Source organism: Choristoneura fumiferana, chromosome Z, assembly GCF_025370935.1.
Source record: "Choristoneura fumiferana chromosome Z, NRCan_CFum_1, whole genome shotgun sequence".
Lineage (NCBI taxonomy): Eukaryota > Metazoa > Arthropoda > Insecta > Lepidoptera > Tortricidae > Choristoneura > Choristoneura fumiferana.
This window is the reverse complement of record NC_133472.1, coordinates 17,655,680-17,665,366: the sequence shown is the minus strand read 5'-3', so window position 1 is coordinate 17,665,366 and position 9,687 is coordinate 17,655,680. Positions and strand designations below refer to the sequence as shown.

General features: G+C 37.0%; 1 long non-coding RNA gene across 1 annotated transcript; it reads left to right on the top strand.

The window, feature by feature from the left end:
* Positions 1-5,857: 5,857 nt before the first annotated feature.
* LOC141430122 (uncharacterized) lies at positions 5,858-8,935 on the top strand. Its single transcript, XR_012451616.1, has 3 exons — positions 5,858-6,027; positions 6,510-6,675; positions 8,779-8,935. It is a non-coding gene; the product is annotated as an uncharacterized lncRNA (long non-coding RNA).
* Positions 8,936-9,687: the final 752 nt, after the last annotated feature.

Sequence of the window (9,687 nt, the reverse complement as noted above, 5' to 3'; positions counted from 1 at the left end):
TTCCGGGATTTTATTAAATTCTCGTGGGAATTCCCTAAAATTACATCATGGTTTTCATTGACGTTATATTATAACAACCATGCCAAATTTCATGACTACACCCAGCGGTTGTTTTTTCGAGATTTATCCCTATCCCGTGGGAATATCGGGATAGAAAGTAGCCTGTTTTATTTCAGATGTCCAACATGCCAAATTTCATGACTGGGGTTAGAGTCGAGCGGTTGTTATTTCAAGATTTTAACCCTACCCGGTGGGAATATCGGGATGAAAAGTAGCTTAACCCTTTACCAGGCCAAAGGATATATTCCACCCACATCTTATATCGGTAACCGTAGTCAGGTTTTAACTCCAAACCACCTACAAAATATTTTGTCAATCCCTGAAAATATTATTTTATGATATTCATTCACAACACGCTTCTAAATTGCGTAATATATCTTTGGCAGCCGTTTAAATTCACTTGAACGCTAATTTCAGTAAACTACTGAGAAATTCGAACACTTTCCATAATTTCTATGAAACAGAAGTACATAGCTCAAACAATTTTTTGATATTTTGTAGATTTTGAGTGTTGAAAGCTAATGTAATCGTAAACATTGCTAAATATTCATGCATTATTGTGTATGACCAGAATTAGGATGTGGGTTGACATTATCCCATGGCCTTATTAGGGTTTAACTGTGTGGGAGCTATTTTTCCCATGGCCCGGTAAATTGTCTTGTCATGTCATAAAAACTCACGTAAGTAATAAAACAGTTTTTGTGTTCAACCTAGAACGAATTCATGTACCAAAGAGACCCAAAATCTAATCGGGCCATGGGAAGAATAGTTCCCACACAGGAAAATTCTAGCCAGGCAATGTGATAGTCCTCCCACATCCTAATTCTAGTCCTATCACAAGGATGCAGGAGTATTTAGCAAAATATATGATTATATTACCTTACACTCATTAAAATCATGAAAATAACAAAAAATGGTTCGATATATCTGCTTGTGTTTTTCTTAAATTCAGTAAAGTGTTCGAATTTGTAAACAAACCACTAACATCACTGGTCAAGTGGATTTAAACGGCTGCTAAAGATATATTATTGGATTTTAAAGCGTGTCATGAATGAAGATCATAAAATAATGTTTCCAGTGATTGATATAATGTTTCGTAGGAGATTTGGAGTTAAACCTTGACTATTATAACCGATATAAGATGTGGGTGGAATATATCCCTTGGCCTGATCAAGAATATAATAAGACAAAATCTAGTATGACAGTTCATTACTTAGACAGGCGATGGGATAACCGTAACCCACATATTTATTTCTGGTTTAAAGGAAGATCTCCGACTTTCATAAATACATTTTTTACAAGGCATTCAATACGGTTGCAACAGCATATAAAGTACGTATTAAGACACGCTGGTTCTTCGGGGCCTGGTAAAGGGTTAAGTGGTATTCCAGATGTCCAGCTATCTACATACCAAATTGAATAACTCTAAGCCCAGCGGTTATTAGTTCCAGATTTTATCCCTATCCTGTGGGAATATTTTAATGAAAAGTATCCTATGTCTTAATCCAGGTTATAAACTAACTTTTTGCCGAATTTCATCCAAATCCGCCCAGCCGTTTTAGCGTGAAGAAGTAACAAACATACTCACTCACAAACTTTCACATTTATAATATAAGTAGGATTAGTAGGATGGGATTCGCAGTAGTTCCTTTGGCAGCACAGATTACTAATGTACGAAAAATCGGTCAAGTGCGAGCGACTCGCGCATGATGGGTTCCGCACCTCCGCACCTCCTGTTTCAGTAATAGTTTTTTGTAAAAAATTCTTATACAAACATTTTTGCTGGCGGTACTTTTTGCCCCTGGTTACCAAAGTACGTAGTCGTCAAGACGAATCAAATGAGACCAAAATCGATGCAGTCGTTTCGTTTTATTACAGAGTTCCTATGGCCAAGGCCAACATCTAACTTCATCATCAGATCAGCTCTACGTCATAATAATATTGCATTGTCATCGGATTTATACATGCATGCAAAATTTCAGCTCAATCGGTTGAAGATAGCCACTTCAAATTTAAGTAAAAATATTAATTCCACCCTAACCAACATAACTAGTTACATTACATTACAAGTTAATGAAAACATATCACCAAAATGTAAGCACTAGGTGCAAGTATTTCGAATAAAAAACAATTTTCCTTCTCGGAGGCTGAATACCGCTTCACTCTTGCCATGCGCAGCAGCAGAAAAAAAAAATTCTTAGCTGTCAGTTTGGTTCATTCGCGGGAAATTCAGTGGACTTCGTATGTTGTGTAATTAATAAAAAGCTCGAATGGTGTGAATAAATTTTAAACTGTATTATAAACCTTGTAAATAGTGTTACATACTTAGTATGATTTTTTTAGTGTAAAAAACAATAGGTAAACATAGTGATTATACGGTGTGGATTTGGCGAGCGCTTTATCAGTTGCTGGCTTCTTTGAGGTTTGTGATTCATAAATTGCTTTATTAATTTTGCACAAAAACGAATAAACCACACAATCAGACAGTCACTATATTATATTATCGAAGCTTTTATAAAACATCATTAAAATCGCAAACTTAAAAGGTAAATATTCAACCGAAATAGCTAGTCTAAAAATCTAAAAGCGTCGTAAAGCTAGGTAGGCTAAAAACGTCTATCATAGCAACAGTTTAATACATCAGATGTCTAGCAACCAAAAAACGGTGAAAAAAAACACGTTTCTTGTATGACGATTGACAACCCCCTTTAATTTGTAACTTTACTATTGGACAAGGATTATTGGGACTGGACAACGGAATATTGTACTAATATTACAAATGCGAAAGTTTGTTTGTTACTTCTTCACGCTAACGGCCTTCTCACATCTGCGATTTCCGGGCGAGTTGAAAGCGAGGCGAGCGCGTAACGTCCATCGCAAGTGCGCAACGATATCGCTGCGAGAGTGCAGAGAATTAGCTGCGTATAGCGCCAAAAACGTCATATTGTAGTCGCTCGTAATAGTAGATTGTTGCACCAAGCAGAAAGTTATTTATTATTGCACCGAGTGCTGATTTGGAGCCCGACCGCCAGCGAAGGCTCTAAAAAGCACTAGGGCAATATAAATTACTTCATGCTAGGTGCATAATCTGCTTTTTTTTCAACTGTTACAGGAATAGTAGACGAAAAAAAAAACTCACGCTAAACACTTAATAGGAAAGAAATGTCACTAGCACTCGATGATTCTGGTTACACTATTTACCGGACGTACAACACCGACATGATATTTTGTGACACGCCCAAGACACGCCCATAGAAACTCTTGTCAGCTTTTGTCTTGGCTTGTCAGTTTGTACGGGCGTGTGCACGAAATACAGCAACCTAACACTAGATTTTTTTTACACTATGCAGGCTAATTTTATAAATTATAATACTTGTGTGACCTCTTTGGTGGTGCAATTAAAAAAAATCTAAAACAATGCAATAAAGGATTTTCATACATTTTTTCTGCTCTAGAGCAGAAAAGTCCCGCTTTGTGCTGGGTTTTTAGTGCGGTTATGATGAAATTAAAGCATAGTTGGAAGAAAAGTACATTGTGAAACGTTTCACAATGAAATGTCAAATTTGCGATCACACAACACACAATGCACCTCATTGGATTACCGATAGCGGTATCGTTATCGTTAGCAGCACATTGTAGTACGCGAGTAGAAAATATACTCAGCGGCACTAATTTTCGCCCACCCTTTATACAAAATTACCGATTCTGCATACATTTGAAGGCCAGATTTTTTGCCGCTCAGTATTAGTACATTGTGTCTTAAGGGCGGTAAATAAGGAATTACGAACGAGAGTCTCGACTTCGGGCTTTAATGAGTCGATGTTCGTAAATCTAGTACCGCCCGTGCGACATACAATGTTTTTCATCACATTTGCAAGTAAAATTTTATATTTGTAAAAGAAAAAATATAATTCTTCCAAATATTGGCGATACCTTAGGCGTGCTCTTGGCAACGTCGCCCTCTACCTCCCCCTCCCGCAGCATGCGCCGCAACGTGCGTGTGCATGTGGTCCATGTAGTCTTGCAGCAAGAGCGCGCGCAGCGCCATCAGTACGGGCACAGACTCATTTACCGACCTTGGGCTTCATGGCAAGAAAATGTGTACGCGCAATGACTCATTTACCGACCACGGGTTTCATGACAAGCACATTAAGGTCGAGGGTTTTATTTGGGGGGTTGCAACCAAGGTAGCCTGCATGTTACGACACTGTTTACGAGCAAGTGTGATGAAATAGTATATTGTGTCTTAAGGGCGGTAAATAAGTAATTACGAACGAGAGTCTACTAGAAGCCCGAAGTCGAAGACTGAGAGCTTTAATGAGTCGATGTTCGTAATTCTAGTACCGCCCGTACGACGTACAATGTTTTTCATAACATTTGCAAGTAAAATTTTATATTTGTTGAAGAAAAAATATAATTCTTCCAAATATTGGCGATACCTTAGGCTGTGCTCTTGGCAGCGTCGCCCTCAACCTCCCCCTCCCTCGGCATGCGCCGCAACGTGCGTGTGCATGTGGTCCATGTAGTCCTGCAGCAGCGCGCGCCAGCGCCATCAGTACGGGCACTGACTCATTTACCGACCTTGGGCTTCATGACAAGAAAATTTGTACGCGCAATGACTCATTTACCGACCACGGGTTTCATGAGGAGCACATTAAGGTCGAGGGTTTTATTTGGGGGGTTGCAATCAAGGTAGCCTGCATGTTACGACACTGTTTACGAGCAAGTGTGATGAAAAGTATTTTATGCAACAGTTGTATAACAGGGTTAAAAAAGGTGAGTGGCGTGAGTTACGATGTGTTTTAGCGAACATCGTAAGAAAAAGACGCCCCGTGCTTTTTTTGACTTAATACGTCAACGTTGCATACAATACTCTTTCTTCGACTGGGTACTTATTAATTACAATACAAAATTAATTAGAGAAATAGTAAACTTTAAACGTGTTCATACTTTAGTAAAAACGCAAAGAGAAGGTAAACAAAATTGATGTTTAATAAAGATTTAAACGTTTAATTGATGGGACATTCTTTCTAAATAAGCGTTTATTTTTATTCTGAATGAATATTTACATAGCGTTTTGGGTTTTAACTTACTTTACGATCGTAAATCGACTTCACGTGACGTTGATACGCAAATACAAATTTGTCCAAGTTAAAAATATGCCTTACTTATGTTGGCAGGCTATGATTATGTTCGGACAGACTTTTATTTGTATAAAAACCATATAAAATATGTAACTGGTTGCACCTTAGCCTGTCGGAACGTACGAATCTCGTAAAAAAGTAAGTGGTTGCTGATATATAAACCTCCTTACTAGTGCTGCCCTAGATTATTGTCGATGCCTTTTTATGTCTACTGTCAAGTTGTCATATGTATGTATCTTTCTCAATATCGTATGTCGGATTCAAGCTAATTAAAACCAAATATCTATGGGTTTGTCTTTTACTATGCTACAATTGCAGTATCGTTTTAGTCACCCCTGCCAGAGATCAAATACTTTTCTTATCTGTATTCAATTAAACTCCTCGGATGACACCAAGGTGACACTCTTTTTTTCTTTCTTTTTTTTTGGAATTTTATGGCCTGGTTACTAGACCTTTAATTTAAAGGTGACACTCTTTCCCGGCCCGGATAATACCAGGTTGGAAATACCGATCCTGTTTTTCGTGAACACACCCATAGAAGCTCCTGTCGAGTTTTTATGGGCAACCCTAGCTAGCTACATATTAGTAATCTGTGGGCAACCCACAAAAAACAGGGTTCGTATTTCCATGACGGTGTTATCAGGGCCGGGAAAGAGTGTCACCCAACCAACTCCTCAAGACTCAAGTCAGTTGACAGTCACTAGTCACCAGACAGTACGTACAGTTGACGTTTCGACATTTTATTTCAATTGCAAGCAGCTCCATTCAATTCAATTCTTCAAATTCCGACCAGTATCCCTTGATTCCCTTGTTTTGTAACATGGTACGTTCGTTCTAGTTTTTGGTTATTGTAACATGATTGAATTTATATGATTTAATTCCAGAACTCGATTCGTCAATTTACGAAAGTATAAAATTTGATAGCTTTTTCGATTCTTATTTCTATCGAGCATAACCAGCGGTTAAATACCGAACCTGCTGTTGCTTTGAAAGTGGTGTTACCCTGGTTTGTTCATTGTGTTGGATTGGATATGTCATCTTCTTCGACAGGACCGCATGATATTATGGTTGTTCTTTTTTCTCATCTATCAATCCAAGTCCTGTGAATCATACATGAACTTAATAAACTTTGATCTTGCCAGGCCATAAAATGTTAACCAATGCAGGGTAACATATTGTTCTTTATATTGTAAAGGGTTGTTTAGGTCTTTCTTAGATTTACTAAGACATTCTAAGCAATAGTAATAGTTTATCAAACAAAATAGAAAAATAATTTCAATTTCTATAATAAATATTTTGGTTTAGGTGAATATTGACATTCCATGTGCATAAGAATATAATGTCGAGAAAACGGTGTAGAGCCGGTCAGGAGGAATTAAATACAAAGATGGCTGAGACAACAGGTACTGGAGATGGGTACAACGGCAATGAGACCAGCTGCAGCAGCAAGGCTTTACTTGACTTGCCACAGGTCAGTATATCTTCACCTTAATATTAGGTAGTAAAGCTTTCAACCAAGAAGTAAGCTTTGGTAACCTACAATTTTTGGATGATTATTTTTCCATGTTTAAATGTGAAATCTTCAATTTTAAATTAGTGATTAATGTAACCATGTAAGCAGTCTACAGAATCCCCTTTTATTTTACTAATTAGATATGTCAATCCATAGTAAATGTTTACCTTTAGAACTGGTATGTAGTACAAAATATATAGGTATAAGAAGAGGAGGGAAGTCAAAATACTTTCTTGTGTTCTCGAGGACTAGGCTTTTAGCCTTTTTATGGTGGGTAGCTTGTAATTAAGGGGCTTGAAAGGCTAAAAGCCCATAAATACTTTTAGTCCTTTAGGCTAGACCTATTCAAGACTACTTGTTGGAGGTCTAAAGGTCTTAAAGGCCTAAGCTATTTTAAGGCTAGTCTGACAACAGCAACGCCTAACCCTCTGAAATGGCTATGAAGGCTATGAAACAGTCCTCAAGGCTAAGCTTTTATTCAAGATTATCAAGTTTAGAAAATTGGTTAACTCTAGTGATTAATTAATTAATCACCTTAAATTTTAAGACATTCATTAATTACGGAATAGATAAGATATACCTACCTACACAAAATACGAATTACGAAATAATAATTACTTTTTTATTTGCATGAATTTTTAAATTTGCCTTTTCGTCATGGCTGAATTGTTTTGGCAATACTTAAGTAAAACATTTATTTTATTTTTCTTAAATTACATGTTGTTTATTTCATAATTTATTTGATGATGGCTTTCTTAGCCTGAGTTGAGTCTCAAAAATAGCGTTAGCCTTAACATAAGAAAAGACTCCATCAGAAAAAAGAACTGAAGACTTTTATAGGCTCATAGGGTTTTTAAAATGACAAGATTTAAAGCCCTGCTTTATTAGCATAGCCCTAAAATAGAACCAATAGGCTTAAATTTAGGGCTAATTGACTATAGTCCTTGAGAACACTACTACTTTCTATTATAATCAGCCAAGCACAAGCTGGAAACTGAAATGTAATTAACATTTAAGTAAATAAAAATATTTATTTAATGGGGACTTCTTCTAATATTAACTTTATCTAATATTTATTATTTGTTGATATAACAAGCATAGGAATATAGTCAATATGGTTCAAAAGATACTGTCCTTTGACAGATGGATGGATAAACTACTGGTTTACTACCTTAGGAATAGGTTTTCAGTTCAGATCTAACTTACATTTATTCTTATAGAATAGAACAATAATAAAAATATAAGTAAGGTATGTTGATTGACCTGAGTTGCAAGTTTGACATGAGTGACATGACTGACTTAGGTATTATCCCTACTAATATTGTAAATGCGAAAGTAACTGTCTCTCAGTTACTTCTTCATTCTTAAACTGCGGAACCAATTTAGTAAAGACGAAATTGACGGGAAAGACAGGATAGTTTTTATTCTGGATAGCAGTTTAAGAATGTGCATGTGCAGACAAAGTCTTGGGCAAAGGCTAATTAGATTGTACTTTCAGTAGGTAGGTGAAATAGTTTTCTTTGGAATTTGTCAAAGGTAAGGTAATTACTAAATGTAAAATTGGCAGGATTGTATGATTAAATGAATTGATAGCTTAAAGTTTGTTTATTTAAGAAATATAATCTTAAATAATTGATTAATTCAGGCATTAATTTTGAGAAGTCCATATCAAGGAACTAAAAATAGGTAATCAGAATCAGTTCTGCCCTGTAAAAAAATCAAAGTTGTAAAAAACTTATTTTTGATATCTCAGGTGGTAGGACCTTGTGAAAGGTCCGCCCGGATTGCTACCACCACCTTGCTCGCTAATCCTGCCGTGAAGCAGCAGTGCTTGCACTGTTGTGTTTCGGCGTGGAGAGTAAGACAGCCGGTGAAATTACTGGCACTTGAAGTATCCCATCTTAGGCCTCTAGTTTGGCAACGCATCTGCAATACCCCTGGTGTTGCAGATGTTTATGGGCGGTGGTGATATATTTATATCGCATCTTGAGAACCTCTACAGAAGAATATTGCTTAAGCCAATTTGCCTTCCAAGATTTAAGTTACAAAATTTACTACCAGGAGGGTGGAGCTAATAACGATGAAATCAAATCTAAAACGTTGGACGCAATGAGCACGAGCGCAGCGGAGAAGGTCAATGGCAGTGACACCAGCTTCAGCAGCGCCCGCAACTCTGTGCCGCCGGTGCCGCTCGTCTGTCAGGTTAGTACATCTCAATGGCGACATGAACATGGCAGAGGCCGCGTTTTCGCTGGTTTTTATTTTATTTTTAGGGTTCCGTACCCAAAAAGTGCCAACGGGACCCTATTACTGAGACTCCGCTGTCTGTTTGTCTGTCCGTCTGTCACAGGGTTCTATCTCTTAAGCCGTTAAAGTTAGACACTTGAAATTTTCACAGATTGTGTATTACTGTGGCCACTATAACAACAAATACTAAAAATAAAATTAAGTTACAAGGGGGTCGTCATACAAGAAACGTGTTTTTTTCAGCGTTTTTTGGTTACTAGGCGTTAGCTATTCCGTTTGGATATTTACTTTTTAAGTTTGCGATTTTAATGATGTTTTATAAAAGCTTCGATAATATAATATAGTGACTGTGTGATTGTGTGGTTTGTTCGTTTTTGTGCAAAATTAATACAGCAATTTATGAACCACAAACCTCAATGAAGCCAACTTTGATAAAGCGCTCGCCAAATCCACACCATATAATCACTATGTTTACCTATTACCTATATTGTTTTTTACACTAGAAAAATCATACTAAGTATGTAACACTATTTACAAGGTTTATAATACAGTTTAAAATTTATTCACACCAGTCGAGCTTCTTATTAATTACACAACATACGAAGTCCACTGAATTTCCCGCGAATGAACCAAACTGACAGCTAAGAATTTTTTTTTTCTGCTGCTGCGCATGGCAAGAGTGAAGCGGTATTCAGCCTCCGAGAGGGAAAATTGTTTTTTATT